Consider the following 5,786-nt stretch of genomic DNA (forward strand, 5'->3'; position numbering starts at 1 on the left):
CACCCAGCTAAAGTGATGCTTTCCTTCTTTTCACCCAGTAGGATGGGCAGTTTCAGTGTTAGACAGACACTTAAAGTTGGGGTGGACCGTCTCAGATTTTGTAAAATAAATTTGCCATATTTGGGTGAATTTTTCACATTCAGTGAGGAAGTGCAGCTCTGTCTCAACAGTGTCATATTTACATTGCTAACAGAGTTCTCCGGGCAGCCATGACATTTATCGGCTGGTCTGGACGGCCAGGCTGTGTTCTCTGAGTCTGGACTTTGTCAACGTGGTTCTGTGTTTAATGTCAGTCACTGTGTACAGGACGTCTGCTACCGTGTACTGACGTTTTAGGGCCAGATAACGTTGCATTTTGCTTTGTGCTTGTGTTTGTGTTCCAGTGGGTGATGTAGTTTAGTTTTTGAAGTGTAATAATTTGGTTTGGTCTGATTGTTTGTACTTCAGACTGGTCCTGATGTGTTAGTGTTAGTGTGTGTTAATGAACTCAGTGTCAGCACCAGCTGTGAGAGGAGACTCTTCTCTCTGCTCTTCTTTTTTTTTCGTTCTCTCTCTCTCTCTCTGCCTCCCTCCTTCTCTCTCTCTCTGCTTCCCTCCTTCTCTCTCTCTTTATGCAATAGTTTATGCTCCATCACATTTGATAAATATGAATGGTTGAGAAAAATCTTGTATTTGTAGAGTCAGTGGTTCTAGCCCATCTGGTGTAACACACAGTTAGTGTTAACCATCCTCCAACTCCAGTCATGGTCAGTGTCTGACCACTGAAACACTGCTGGCTGGATATCTTTCACTGTCAGAACACTCTCAGCCTACCAGTAGCACTGAATCCAGTAACACTGCTGTACCTGAACCACTCATACCAGTACAACACCCACTACCAAGCCTCCAGCACTGTAGTGGGATTGATGTGTGGAGAATGGTTCAGTATCCACATATACTGGGACATCTGTGGTCAGAAACTGACCAGTGATGTCCTGGGTGCAGGGTGACACACAAACTGTGTAAGACACCAGGTGGACACAGTCTGTAATTATACCTACACATTCACTTATTAGAGGTACTGAAAGTGTTCAGTGAGGGCAGGTGAAATGAATGTTAGTTGTGTTTAACTCTTCTAGACTGGTGACAGAGGGTGTCTGGTGACTAATATCTGAGGATAATGTGGTCCACATGTTAGATACATAAATATGTAATGGTGTTTCTCTACTTTTAAATGTCCTGTTTTTGAATTTTAGTAATATCTGATGTATGTGTGTCTAATAAAGTGTGTGGTGAATGTATTTATATTACATTTATTTGTATGTTTAAAAAGTAAGTTCATGGTGGAGAGACTAAATCGACTTATGAGGTTTTCATTGGTATTAGGAATGTGGTTGCTAATAATGTTTTACCTGAAATATAAAGTCTTATGTACGTGTATTCATTGTCTTTAATATAACACCTGTAGTCTCCCTCATCCTCTTCAGTCAGGTGTGATATGAATAGAGAGAGATTTCCTGGAGAGTGAACAGTACCCAGCAGAACTCTGTTTCTGTACTGTTCACTCTCACTGGAGATCACGTCCCATGAGTTTCTGTTTGTGTTGCGTTTCCTCCAGGTGAAACTCTCAGGTTTGGTGTGTAGGTCAGTGCAGGAACAAGGCAGCAGTACTGAGTCTCCTGTGTATGCAGTGATTTCAGAGATCCTGTGATGTTCCAGTATACAGCCTAGAGAAACACACCAAAAGAAGACCTTCAGTATGTGATAATAATGATTAGATGTCACTTACCAAGTGAGGCAACTAGTAAATCTGAACAGATGTGAGCACCTCAAACCATGTAGTACCTTCCTGTTCTTGAAACTGGGTGATAAAGCTGAAATGAAACTCCCATATGACTCTGTTGTAAATTACTTTGTACTGAAAGTGATGCATTTGCCCTGGTCCTGAAATAAAGTGTTCCATTTTGATGTTTATATGATTGTGAATGTCTTAAGTAATGCCATAAAACTAACAGTTAAATAAAGGTCAGACACAATATATGTAACTCTGTGATAGCGCATCAGTGTGGAAGCCTTCACTAGAATTCTTTATATTAAGTCAGCAATTGTCACGGAACGCTCCCCGCGCCACTGGTCACGTGGTACGGCCCACCGCCTGCAGTTGAAGTCACTTTTTGTTCTGTAATCACGCCCCCATGATGGCACACACCTGTTCCTGGTTTAATGTTGTATGTGTGTGTGTGTAGTTAAACCCCTGTTGGTGTGTGCATTAGTGTTGGTCATTGTTTGTGTTGCTAGTCCTACGTGTATTCATGTTAAACGTATATGTTTGTGTTGCCGTCGTTAGTGTTCCTGCAGTGTTACGTGTATTCGTGTTATCCGTTTATGTTGTGTGAGTGCCGTCGTCGTAAGCGTTACGTGTTATTAAATGTCTGTCAAAGTCGAGGGAGTCTGTACGTCCTGCTCCGCGCCCTGCGGCACTCCAGCTGTTACAGCAATCAAGTGGCACATACAACAAATGCTACAGATTCTTGAAGTGCTGATGTTTGTTCAGTTTTCCACCTGATCTCACTGAGTTTGTCTGTGTGTCTAGTGAGGGGTCTGGTGTTGTCTGTACAGGCAAAGGTCTGAGTAACAGAAATGATCCAGTTAGATTCCCATTCTAATTAGATTTCCATTCCCATCATGTATGAAGACTTAAGCGTCGGTCACATCTAACTGCCACCTCGCTCATGTTTTCACATGGGTGGAGCAAAATGAGGGGATTATGGGCGGTCTTGGTATCGTGTAATTTTGGGGAACGTAGTCCTTCAGAAAACAGCTAACACTACTTGTGACATTGTTTTAATAATTAGTATAAGAATAGCAGCTGCTTTTCTTTCAGAAAGAAGCAAGTAAAGCTCTTGCCCCTTCAAGTGAATGAGGTTTTTCACCAGGCAGATTTTTCTCGTGTTCGGTGTGAAAGATTATTTATACTGCAGATTTAGTGTCTTATGCTGCCTTTAAATTGAACCTAAATAAGATGCCTTAGCAGGCAGCATATGTCAGAGGGAGAACAGTGATCACACATTTATTCAACAGTCTTGGATCTGGAAGCATATTGGTCATTATTTCCATAGACATTCCAGAAAATTCTAATCTAAAGCCTCAACCCAAGCAGCTACAAAATTAAGATTAAAAAAAAGAGCAAAATTACAAGTCTTTATACATAAATGCTTCATGAACTACAAATTCCATAATGCCCTCATACAGGTAGCTGAGATGTGTGTACACTGAGAGAGACTGAGCTACAACGTCATTTGTCATGGCATACTATGTCATTTCAACCAAGAAAATCATAACATATTCATATGTGTAGGCCAAACTCTCAACTATGAAGTCTTGTTCTTGTTTGCCCCAACTGCTGTGGTCATCTGTGGTCTCTTGCAGAGATATTGTTATTCATCAATTGTTATTCAGGACAGTAAATCACTCTACCAGCTGTGGGTTCCTCTCGGATGTGCTATGACAGGGATGCTGCTCGTATGTGGTCACTCTTTGATTAGTCAGTGTTGGACAAACTCTGCTGTTGATCAATCAAGATAAGAATAAAGAAATTCTGAACCGTGTGGAGTTAATGCTGGAGCAGAGCTGAGAGTGGAGCTGGAGCAGAGTTGGTGGGCTGAAGACGTACATTTGGAGAAATCTCTCCCTTGGGCTTGTGCTCTCTCTCTCTCTCTCTCTCTCTCTCTCTCTCTCTATGCCTCAGCAGACATACTCTACTGTTCCCGGCCTGGCCACCCACTTCACCTTCTTTAACCCTTTGCTACATTTAACTTATGAAGCTCGGCTCTCCGTGTACTATTTGCAATGACACTGATGGAGTCCAGACACTCGCAGATGATGTTAATCACTCATAATTTCTGAAGAGAGGGGAAATCCAAAGGTGTAGTCAAAATTCTCTACACTGGTAGATTGAGGCCGAGTGAAGAGCCAGCTATATTTTTATATATATTTAGAGTGCTGACACCAGTTTCCTGTAAAGTATCCAATCTCTGCACTGCAAGTTTAGTAGGTCAAATCCTATGTTAGGCTGACAGAACCACTGAAAAAGCAGGATGTATTAAGACAGGAATTTTAGAAAGGTGGTTATGCATATTCTCATAACACATGCTAGACAATGCAGTAGAGCATTCTCTTCAGAATATAAATTGTAATTACAGGCATAATTTGGAATCAGATACATTTTGTAGTTTTATGTGCATTAAACCTTTGCCTGCACCTCTGCCTTTGGTTGTAGGTAAGTGGGACAGGGGTAAATAATTACAGTAACAGAAGCTCCAAATATGTCACTTGTAATGTCAAGCTAACATCAACATTGACTAAATCAACTTTTATGACTGTTTGTTTATGCCCATTTGCAACTTGTCATAGCAAAGCCTTGCTTCTTATTTTAGATGTTTTAAATCAAAAATCTAAAATAAGAACACATTAGTGATTTTGATCCAGCTGGTCCACCAACATTAATGATCTGCACACTGTGCAGTTTTCAGAACGATTATGTAACGCAGAGGCAGACAGGACTTGATGCACATGTGTAAACGAAAGTTCTTCATTTGCAAAACAGGTGGACACAACGGCAAAATTAACAAAATGATGAAAAATAAACACTGACTAAATGGAACACCAAAAAGGGAGAAAAATGATACAGGAACTGTGCAGAAACAATAAAATTATGATGTATCATTTAATACTAAGGCATCAAAGCTCGTATCAAACAGTGTACCGAAGCTTGTATCAGTTACTATTGCTACTAAAGTTAATATTACCATTAATATTTCCACTAAAGTTACTAACAACACGTGACTAATGATGGTCGAAGCTTCAGATGTCACTGAAGCACAGGATGAGGGTGAGACTGTTTCATAAGTTTGCCACTGTCCTATAACTTGGAAGCTTTATCTTTTTACTAAAAAAAAATTGTAAATGTGCTAATTATAGAAGTCAAAAGCGAGAGTAAACGTTTCATAACGCCAACCTGTTGTTTTTACATAAAAGGGAAACAATGATTTTACACAAATTATTTCAGAATTTAATTGCTAAACATCATTACTGATCATCCATTTTTTTTAATGACATATGAAGGCGGTGCAGTGTTGTATTGTTTATAATGCTGCGCAGTTTTGAATCTTTAGCTGCTATAATTTCTGAAAACCACCAGGTGTCGCTGTTTTGTCACCAGCTTTCAATACTCCAACGCTTCGAATCCTTCAGCAGTACAATAAGGAAGAACCTCACACGCTTCACAGGACTTCGTCTGCACATCATTAGCAAGAAGGAAGTTAAACAGTAAACACTAGAATAACGAGCAGACTAATAACGTTACCAAACAACAATAAACTCATGGGAGGACGAGAGAGCGCACATTCAGATACCCACAACCAAGACGATAAAACAAGGGATATTTATACAAAGGTTAACGAATGCAAACTAGACAAAGATGAAAACAGTGACAGAAAAACCAAACGAGGGGTCGGAACAGAAAAACCAAAACAAAGAAGCATGTGTATTAAAAACCTGAGAAATTCTTACTTGAACTGCACAAGATATTTGTTACAATTAAAGGAGTATTTGACCATCACTGAACTAAACATTACTGGCAATGTGCACAGATGACAGCACAACAACAAATATGACAGCAGAAAGTCTACAAGTAACTCAGACAACCAAGACTTTGCTAGTGTGGATACATAAGAAAACCTTAAAGCTGGATTTATCATTTGCAGTTGGATTTGGATCAAATACAGTGTTTTACCTTTAATGGTGAG

The 5,786-nt window shown here is 39.9% G+C and overlaps 1 long non-coding RNA gene across 1 annotated transcript in view; it reads right to left on the reverse strand.

Moving 5' to 3' along the window:
• LOC145660436 (uncharacterized) overlaps nt 1–1,497 on the reverse strand; it is a 4,113-nt gene extending 2,616 nt beyond the window's left edge. Inside the window, exon 1 of the long non-coding RNA XR_014126804.1 lies at nt 1,392–1,497. This is a non-coding gene — a long non-coding RNA (uncharacterized LOC145660436). The remainder of the gene's footprint in view (nt 1–1,391) is intronic.
• Nucleotides 1,498–5,786: the final 4,289 nt, after the last annotated feature.

This window comes from Electrophorus electricus, chromosome 2, assembly GCF_041902795.1.
Source record: "Electrophorus electricus isolate QZ-2024a chromosome 2, ASM4190279v1, whole genome shotgun sequence".
NCBI lineage: Eukaryota > Metazoa > Chordata > Actinopteri > Gymnotiformes > Gymnotidae > Electrophorus > Electrophorus electricus.